This window comes from Hevea brasiliensis, chromosome 13 (genome assembly GCF_030052815.1).
Source record: "Hevea brasiliensis isolate MT/VB/25A 57/8 chromosome 13, ASM3005281v1, whole genome shotgun sequence".
NCBI lineage: Eukaryota > Viridiplantae > Streptophyta > Magnoliopsida > Malpighiales > Euphorbiaceae > Hevea > Hevea brasiliensis.
In genome coordinates this window covers 8,861,488-8,871,868 of record NC_079505.1, presented here as the reverse complement: position 1 = coordinate 8,871,868, position 10,381 = coordinate 8,861,488, and positions in this window count along the sequence as shown.

Here is a 10,381-nt window from a genome sequence, read left to right as displayed (position 1 = left end):
CGCTCAGGATTACATATCTCAAATTGAGGGGCGGCTGAAGTACTATGAGGACAAGCTGGCCGAACAAGCTCATCTTCTGGCTGAACGGGATCATGCTCTTGGAGAAGTTCAGGCGCTTTGGGCCAACGAAGCTGCTCACATCGCTTACCTTACCGAGGAGCTCAAAGCGAAAGAAGAAGAGACGGTGACAGGAATAGCCGGTGCTTATGTAAAAGCTCACAAGGATCTCTTGGCCGAACTGAAGAAGCGTTACCCCGAAGAGGACTTCTCCTGGATGGTCGACCTAGCTCCCGAGGACGAGGGTGGGGATAGTGAGGATGAGGCTGAGGGTGAGAGAGATGGTGAGCAAAATGTAGATCAGGCTGGGGGTGATCCCCCAGCCGAATGACTTGTACAAATTTTGAAATGAAATGAAATGGAATGCCTCTTTTGTTCGATGAATGGTTGTGATCGAAAAATTTCTAAACACTTGATTGTCTGAGTATGTTGAAATAGCTGAAAGTGATTATTAACCTAAGTGTGAAAGATCGGAAAACACAATGTGCATGAGATCGGTAAGGAATCAACGCTAAACGGAACTTAATTAAAATTGAAAATTTGGCTTGAACATTTAAGATCAGAATCATCATTAAACCGGAACAGAACCTTTGATTATTCCTAAACTTTTAAAAGGGAGGTCGACCATGAAACTGGTAGCAAAGATCTAGTGTCAGTTCAATTTCGTCTGACAAGAGAGATCGGGAATGTAGTTGACTGGTCAGGATATTTGACAATTGGCTTGAGAGATCGGTGAATGATTTGAGAGACCGGTAAGGCTTTAACGGATATGAGGACTTAGCATTGATTCAATTCCTGGTGAAGAGAGATCGGAAATGTGGTTAAATGGCAAGGAGAGACTTAGTGCTGAGGCTCGGTTTCGAAGTTTATTAATTCTGGGGATCGGCCAAAATATGGTGTCGACAGATATGGATCAAAATCTATTTATTCCTGTTCCCAAGATGGAGTAGGTAACAATGGGATAAGTTCATTTAGAATTCTAACATTATGAGGAAAGTTAGTTGAGAAATGCAATCAGAGCAAGCAAAAGTTAATAGGATGTGAAATGGTGTCTTGAACTGTTCTATCAGGCAAATGAGTGAATTAATAAGTAGTAAGCTATATAAAAGTAAACCTAATGGTTCAAATAGGTATGACGAACAAAAAGAATGGTGGAAAATGGCACATAGGCTTAGGACCTGAGTAGAGATGGTGAGATAACAATTATGGGGTCTACAATCAAGGATTAGCTAAGCATTTTTAGTATGATCAATAGGGTCACTTTATAAAGAAACATGAATGAAAATGAGAGACAGAATGACAGAAGGAGATAGAGTAGGAAGAGATATGTATGAGTGACAGTCACTAGTCACTGAGAAGTATAAGGATAAGAGTTATGGCAATAAGTATGGTTGGAGTCAATTCTTAAAGAGTCGGTTAGGGAGAGGTAGCTTCTAGAATACAGTAAGATATAGGGATGCAAAAGAGCAAGGGTAGGCATAAAAGGTAAAAATGGAGTATAGTAGAGATAGTAAATCTTAAGATGATATGTCAGGCAAATTGATGGTACAACAGAAGAATTGTTGCAGCTAATATACTATAGAAAGAGATAATGAAATTTCAAAAGAAGATAAAGAGACATGGGTTAAACATTATTCTACAGACAATAGTGTGTTGATGGTTGTAGGAAGAGATCTCTCTTTCTCTTCAAGCTTAGCTCGTGCTTTTAGCTTTAGAAGGTTACATAAGTAAGGGAAATTATGTTAAGGTGACCCAATATTTAAGAATTTGATAGGCACCAGTTTATACACAATTTCTCGAGAAGGAAATAATGGTAAGTGCATACTTAAGATTAAGGATGAAATGACAAGTAAGGTAGTGATCGGAGATAAATCGAGTTAGTTACCAGGGCTTGCAACCCTTCTGAACTATAAGTTGGAGGAAGTACTATTAGTAGATGAATTTCAATGGATGAAATTATTGCTAATGGGTAGATTTGAGGTTGAAGTCTGGAAAGTTGTAGGCAATAGATGTAGCTACATCAAGAAGAATGAATATATAAAGTATCTTGTCTGGGATTGTGGTACAACACACATTTCTCATTGCTATGACAGTTTAGGTGAAACTTATAGGTTCAAACATACCTATTTAACCATGAAGGGCAATTCCTTACAAAGGATAGTTGGGGACAATAATATTTTGATGATCATGTTAGGAAGGAGGAATAGGAAGAATCATCCATGGTGAATGGCCTGTGTTTCATAAAATGAGTAGTAGGTTAGTACTATAGTATGATACTATATGATGGATGTGTTGGTGAAAACCAATCACAGAGTCATGATCAAGAATAATAAAAAGGTGTATTTCTATATTCCTAGAGTGGAAGAGTTTAGCTTTAATGGTGACAGAGTGTAGCTCTATACAACTTAGTGTCACCATTAGTGCCAAAAAGATGTTGAAGCGTAGATATCAGGGATATTTGGCACTAGTGAGGGACACATTTATTGAAGGTACTGATGTGGAGAATGTACTTATTGTCAAAGAATTTGCAAATGTGTTTCCTGAGGAGCTTCCAGGATTACCATCGGATAGGGAGATAGAGTTTTGCATAGATATTATGCCAAGTACAAATCCCATTTCTATGCTATCTTACAGAATAACACCAGCAAAGCTAAAGGAACTGAAGGAGCAACTACAAGAGCTGCTGGATAAGGGTTTCATTTGGCTAAGCACTTCACCTTAGGGTGTTATTGTTCTATTTGTGAGGAAGAAGGATGGAACTTTGAGGTTGTATATTGATTATAGATAGTTGAACAAACTGACTGTTAAAAACAAATATCCATTTCCTTAAATTGATGACTTGTTTAATTAGCTACAAGGAGCAAGGTACTTTTCAAAAATAAACTTACGGTTAGGTTATCACCTGCTGAGGATCAAAAGTGAGGATGTGCCAAAGATAGCATTCAAGACTAGGTATGGTCATTATGAGTTTCTGGTGATGTCTTTTGGACTCACTAATGCACCAACAGCTTTTATGGATTTAATAAACATGGTGTTTAGACTGTTCCTGGATCACTTTGTCATTGTATTCATAGATGACATTTTTGTGTATTCTTGAATCGAGGAAGAGCATGTATAGCATCTGAGGATGGTGTTACAAACATTGAGGGAGCATCAGCTATATGCAAAATTTTCAAAGTGTGAGTTCTGGCTGGAGAGCATCTCATTCTTGGGACATGTGGTTTTTAGTAAAGGTATTTGGGTGGACCCTAAAAAAATTGAAGCAGTAACTGATTGGCTTAGGCTTACTATTGTAACACCCTTACCTGATCTATAGTGTAGTCGAGTAAGGCACGCTACATTCTATGCCGGAGTACCTTATCTTATCTTGTCTTATTCATTATTAGTTTTAATGTCATTATATTTTAAATTATCATATTTTTATGGAGAAACTGACAGAGTTTTCCCTGTTTTATTAACATTTGACCTATTAATCATTTACCTATTTATAAATCTCATCATAATTTCAATCATTTTAGTTCATGTATACACATCAAGAAGCATTAGTAGGCATGTTCAATTTCATCAAACACACAAAATCCCTAAGTCACCTAGGCTGGCCAAAATTTTAACCTTCCATTCATGCATCAATTACATCATTTCTCATGCAATTCCATCTCAATTCAACTTAGTTTTAAGAATCAAAGAAGGAAGAAGGCTAGAATTTGCACTAACCTCAATTGATAAATTTTCCTTCTTGTTAAAACTTCAATTTCCTTGGTTCTTTTTGCTCCTAATCTTCTTTTCTAGGTTAAATATCAAAGTTTAATGTTAGGAGCTATGGGAATTATGGTGAGAAAGTAAGGAAAATAGAGGTTGGAAAGACAAAAATGGTGGAAGGCTATGGGGAGGGTGGTTCGGCCATAAGAGAAGGAAGAAGAAGATGAAGCTTTTTTTCATTTAATGATTTTTGTCTCTTTTTTTTTATATATTCATCCAACATTTTTTATTTAATTATTAATTATAATTATTATAATTTTAATAATTTCCATAATTCCCTTTGTATCCTTTTTCAATTTTCATACAACATTCATATTTTTAATTCATTTTCATTATTTTAATCTCACATATTTTAATAGACATTTAGGTCAAAAGTCAACTCTGAGAGTGAAATGACCAAAATGCCCTTCATCGGGATATAGTCAATCTTTTTCAATAATGACATTTAAGTCCATAACTCGATGGCCACTTTGATTTTTATACTGTTTATTTCAATTTATTTTTATCTTATTTTTAGTCCTCAAACTGACTTTGAATAGTACTATTTACTAACTGAAAATGACACTATTTAGAGCTCAGAAGTTAGGAATGCTACAACTATAGTCACCGAAGTGTGAAGTTTTTTAGGCCTAGCAGGTTACTACAGGTGTTTTGTGTAGAATTTCTCCAAAATAGTAGCTCCTCTAACATGGTTGACTCGAAAGAATGTTCCGTTCTTCTGGTCAGATGAATGTGAGGAAAGCTTCTAGAAGCTTAAGGACTGTTTAACTACAGCTCCTGTGTTGACTTTGCTGGTGAATGGAGAAGGGTATAAGTATACTGTGATACTTCTAGAATTGGGTTGAGGTGTGTCTTGATGTAGCACAGTAAAGTAGTTGCTTATGCTTCAAGGTAGTTAAAGAAGCACAAGCAGAACTACCCCACTCATGGTATGGAATGAACGTTGTAGTCTTTATACTAAAAATCTAGAGGCATTACTTATATGGTGAAATGTGCAAAATATACATCGACTATAAAAGCTTAAAGTATATTTTTTAACAGAGGGATTTAAATTTGAGGCAGAGGAGATGGATCGAGTTCTACACAGCTAGTTACATAAGACAAGCAGGAGTTGGTATAATGACCTCATGGCAAAAAGTAGACTAGAAGCTCATAATATCACGGAACTAAGAAGTACAGGTGCTTTTATCACTGAGAAAAGTCTTGCTAACGCTTCAATGGCCAAATAGGATTAGCAATGATTTCCGATATGGTGCATGCAAAGGTAGTTATTTCAGAAGGATGCTTCATGAAACATTATATGACAGGAAGTGTTGATCTCCTCTGTGTTGGACAGAAGTTGAAGAGGCGAGAGTACATAATTTAAATCTGGTACAGTACACTTCGGAGATGGTTTCTTTGATAAGAGAATGTTTAAGGATAGCTTTCAGCAGGCAAAAAAATTATGCAGATCCCTATGGTTAAAGTCCTATGGAGGAGTCAATCTATGGAGGATTCACTTAGCAGTCAAAGTGGGATATGCACAGCAAATACCCACATTTATTTGATATGTAACTCTGTGTCATTGTTCTACCTCATGTAAAATTTGAGGACAAATTTTTTTGTAAGGGGGGAAGAATGTAATACTCTAAATTTTTAAATAATTATTTTATGCGTAACTATATGATTTTTTACTATTTTAGAGGGCCCAGGAGGGGCCATATGATGTTGATGAGATGTGGTTGTGGGAATTTGAGATTTAGAAGTGTTATTTAAATCCTTTTACAAGTTGAGTAGGTCCTAGGTATAAGGGACATTCTGTCAGATTTTTGGCAAAACTTAGGATTATCCCTTGATTCTTTAAAATTTTGTTTTAAGTAAATATTGATAAAATTTTTGATATAATATTTAGGTGAGCCGGGTCAGCCTTCCTCCTCCACCCAACTGCAGCAGTAACTTTCAGTTAATTTGTGAGTAGATATTAATTTTATTTATAATTTCAATATTATTGTATTCAAAGCATGTTTATGCATCACTTATACATATATGTATGTGGTAAATATTAGACACACATTATATTGCATTTGTTCTTAATTATATTGCTGTGATTGTTGTCTTATGGTGATCTGGAGCTGTATGTACGAGTGGGTGTGTATATGGATATGGGTAGGATGGGTAGATGCGGCTGGAGCTTGACTCGCTAGGACCTGATCCTTATTATGGATAAGGCGGGGTAGGCACAGCTTTGAGTTGATCTCGCTGGCCTCCGCATTTGGATATGAAGAGAAAGTTCGGCTTTGAGTTGATCTCACTGGCAGAGATTGGAACTAAGAGAGCTGTATAGGGGATCAGCTCCCATATATATGTGTGTGAGTGTGGATGTGACACATGTGTGTGTGAGTGCTCTAGATTGCCTTTAATGTGACTATGACTTGCTTTGTTTGAACTATGTGAACATCATGCATTTTACTCTTAGGATGCACTATACGTAAAAAGTTATAGAAATTGTAAGTAAAATCAATATCTTACTCTATGAGTCGAATGCTCACTTCTGTTCACCCTATTTTTCTAGGTTACAAGAGAGTTTATTCTTGTGTTTAACCTGCTTTCTAACTCGCAGATCTACTAGTTGTCATTTCCGTATCTTATATTGTTAAATTTGAAATCTAGATATCCGCGTGTGTAGAACCATTTTATTTAGCTTGGGACTGCAAGATTAATTATTTTGGGGTTGTAAACTTATTAATCTATGTATGTGTAAATGTGTGGATGGATGACCTGTTGGATGAGGGAGTTGGACTCCCATTTGATTTTATATTGATTTGTTATTATTGTGAAGGAGAGATGAGCTCCCCATATATATGTATATTGTGATCACAGGTTTGGTGAGCTAAAAACTCCCTGTTGGATGGTCCAGTTTATGGTCGGACTCTATTCGGTTGATTTTTTGAAAATAGGATTGTATATGGGCTTCAAGGTTGGGCTAATGAATAGTTAAGCTTACTACGAGCTTTGGGGCCTTATGCTGATCTAAATCCTAGTGCCAGTTCGGACCACAATTTGGGTATTGACAAATTATTTTTTTTATTTTTATAACTAATAGGTTATTAAAATTTTACATTTTTCTTGAAAACCTTAATATTGATATGACTTTTATATGAATTGTCCTCGAAGTGTATCCTTATTTATTTATTATTATGATCTTATTTGATCATCACTAAAAAAAAAAAAATAGCAACCAACCAAATCGGTTGCTAATTTATTAAAATCAATTGCTAATTGATTTAGCAATTGATTTAATAACCAACAATGAGTCTAGTTGCAAATAGCAATCGATAACCAAATCGGTTACAAATAGCAATCAACAACCAAATCGGTTGCTAAATTAATCAAACTTAAAAAAAATAAAAGTTTTAGTAAAAAACTATTAGCTACTAATAGCAATCGATTTAGCAACCGAAATCGGTTGTTAATAGCAATAAAAAAATAATCAGTTATATTAAATTTGGTGTCCTTAATTTTATAATTTTGCAAACATTTGGTAAATCAGTTGCTATTTGCAACTATTTTAGTGACCTAAAAATTGGTTGCTAATTTAAAAAAATTATAAAAAAATTAAGTTTCTAAATAAGAAAATTCAAATAAATAATTTTTTCAAAATAGCTAAAATAATAAATTGATAATGAAAATTAGTACTAATAATTAATGTACAAAATATTATAAAAAATTACTAATAATAACTTTTATAAAAAATATTAACAAAAAATAAAATATAAAAATTTATAAGACAAATTACTAAAAAAATTACCAAATATATATATATATATATATATATATATATATATATATATATATATATATATATATTATAACAAAAAAATTACTAAAAATTAATACTACAAATAATTTACAAACAAAAAATATATTTGTACAAAAATGTTTATTTTATGCTAAAAAAATAAATAAAATAAAAAAGATGAGAAAGAAAAAGAAGATGAAGATGATGACAAAGAAATTAGATGAGAAGAAAAAAATGATAAAGAAGAAAATAAATGAGAAAGAAAAAGATGAAGAAGAAAATAAATAAAAAAAAAATGATAAAGAAAATAGATGAAAAAGAAAAAGTGATAAAGAAAATATGATGAATAAAATATATAAGAATAAAAAAAATAATGAAGAAAATGAGAGAAATGAGAAGAAAGAGAGAAAAAAAAAAAAAGAGTACTGAAAAAAAAAAAGAGTAGTAGTTTATACAAGTGAATTAGTAACCAATTTTAGCAATTGATTATTGGTTGTTAATTTCTTTTAAAAATTGTATGGGAATTTTTTACAGAAAAATTTTCCAACCGATTAGCAATTGGTTGCCATTGGCAATCAATTTGTATATCAGTTGCAAATCAAAATTAAAAAAGAAGCTGAAAATTTTTAAGGGAAAAAAATCAGTTGTAAAATTAATTTCTAATAGCAATAGATTTTAATCGGTTTTAAAAATCAGTTGCAAATAAAAAAAAATCTCTTTCAAAAATTTTTGAAAGAAAAAAATCAATTGCATAATTAGTTGTAAATATTGGTTGCTGTTAGTAATAGATTTGCAAATCAGTTGTAAATAAAAAAAAAGAAAACAAAAAGTTAGGTGAGAATTTTTGGGGGGCAAAATTAGTTGCAAAAATCTATTGATATTAGCAACCGATTCGCAAATTGGTTGTAAATCGAAAAAAAAAAGATATAAATTTTTATGGAAAAAAAATTAGTAATCTATTTATAATTTATTGTAGAAATTAGTTACTCCTAGTAACCAATAAAAAATCGGTGACAAATAACAACCGATTTTAGCTAATTGTTAACTCTGATGTCAATTAAAATAATTATTTAATTTAGCAATCGACTCCCTAAATCAGTTGATATTAGTAGCAGATTTTTTAATTAATCAAATATATACGATTTTTCTAATATCGATTAGCAACAGATGTAACAACTAATTAGAAATCGATTATTATTAGTAATTGAATCGATTTTAACAACCAATTATAAATCAATTACTAATAAATTTGAAAAGTTATGCCTCTAGTTATTGCTATTTTTTTTTAAATTAATTATTTTACTAAAAAAAAAGCGAATCATAAATTGGTTGTAAAATTGGTTGCTAATAGCAATCGATTTCAATCAGTTGTAAAAATTGGTTACAAAACTTATTATTTTTTTTATAGTGCATATTGAATATGGATTCTTATTTTTCATTGGCATGCAACTACTTTTGGCATCATTTCATCCTCATGTGCAACTTTATTTGAAGGAGATATTGATTATCTATATAAATCCAACCATTATCAGATTAATTATGGTAATATCAACTATGAATTATACCACTTATCTAAAGTATTACTCTTGCACTATGAATATGCCTGGATTCAGTCCTCTAACTTAAGCTGTTTGTGAATTATCTTTTCCTAAACTTTCAGTCCTCTAACTTAATCGTCGAAGTGGATTCTAGTTATCTATTTTGAATTCTTATTTCGATTTCTTTACATCAAAATTTGGAAACTGACTATCGTCAATAACTAGAGGCATAACTTTTCAAATTTATCAATAAAAATATTAAATATATCAGTTAATATATTTTTTTATAATTAATTAAACTTAAAATTTCATTCAATAATTTATTATTAAATCGAAAAATTATGCTTATTGATTATAAAAGTAAAAAAAAAAAAAAATTGCAATGAGTTACAAACACTTCATAATTAATTAAACTTAAAAATTTATTCAATTATTTATTATTAAACCAAAAAATTATGCTTATTGATTATAAAGTAAATGAATACAAAATAGGGAGATTAATATAAAAAAAGGAGTAAGTTTGGTATCAAAAAATAACAACATTCATATGAAAAAAATAAGAAGATTGGTATAAAAAAAAAGTCTGTAAAGAGACTGTTATCAAAATAGATGCCATGAGATAGGCATTAAAAAAGAGCAAGATAGGTATCAAAAAAAAGAGCAAGATAGGCATCAAGCAAATAAGCAAGATTGGTATAAAAAATAAAAATTAACAAGATTGGTATCAAAAGAAAGCCAATAAAGAAATTGGCATCAAAAAATGAGCAAGATTGATATTACAAATAGGAAGATTGGTATCAAATGAAAATTCATAAAAGAGATTGGTATCAAAAAGACAAGTAAGATTGGTATTAAAAAATAGCAAGATTGGTATCAAAAGAAAGCCAATAAATTGATTGATATCAAAAAAATACCAAAATTAACATGTTATATATATATATATATAAAGATTGGTATCAAAAGAAAAGCCATAGTACAAACTTGAAATTGAGTAAAGATCTATTGATTGATATCATATTTCTATATTATGTAATAAAAAGGGCTTATGTCATCTAAGCAGATTATGTTTTAATTTTTATAATACCAATTTTACTCTTATATGGCAATTATGAGGTACATGATCATTTCTTGAGCCCTTAGGAATGAAAGAGATTCAGGTGAGAATATTGGCTGAATTTTTTAGTGCATGCTCATATTTTCTCTTTGGTTACTTTTCTTTTCTCCAGGTAACTAAAATATTAAAATTTAC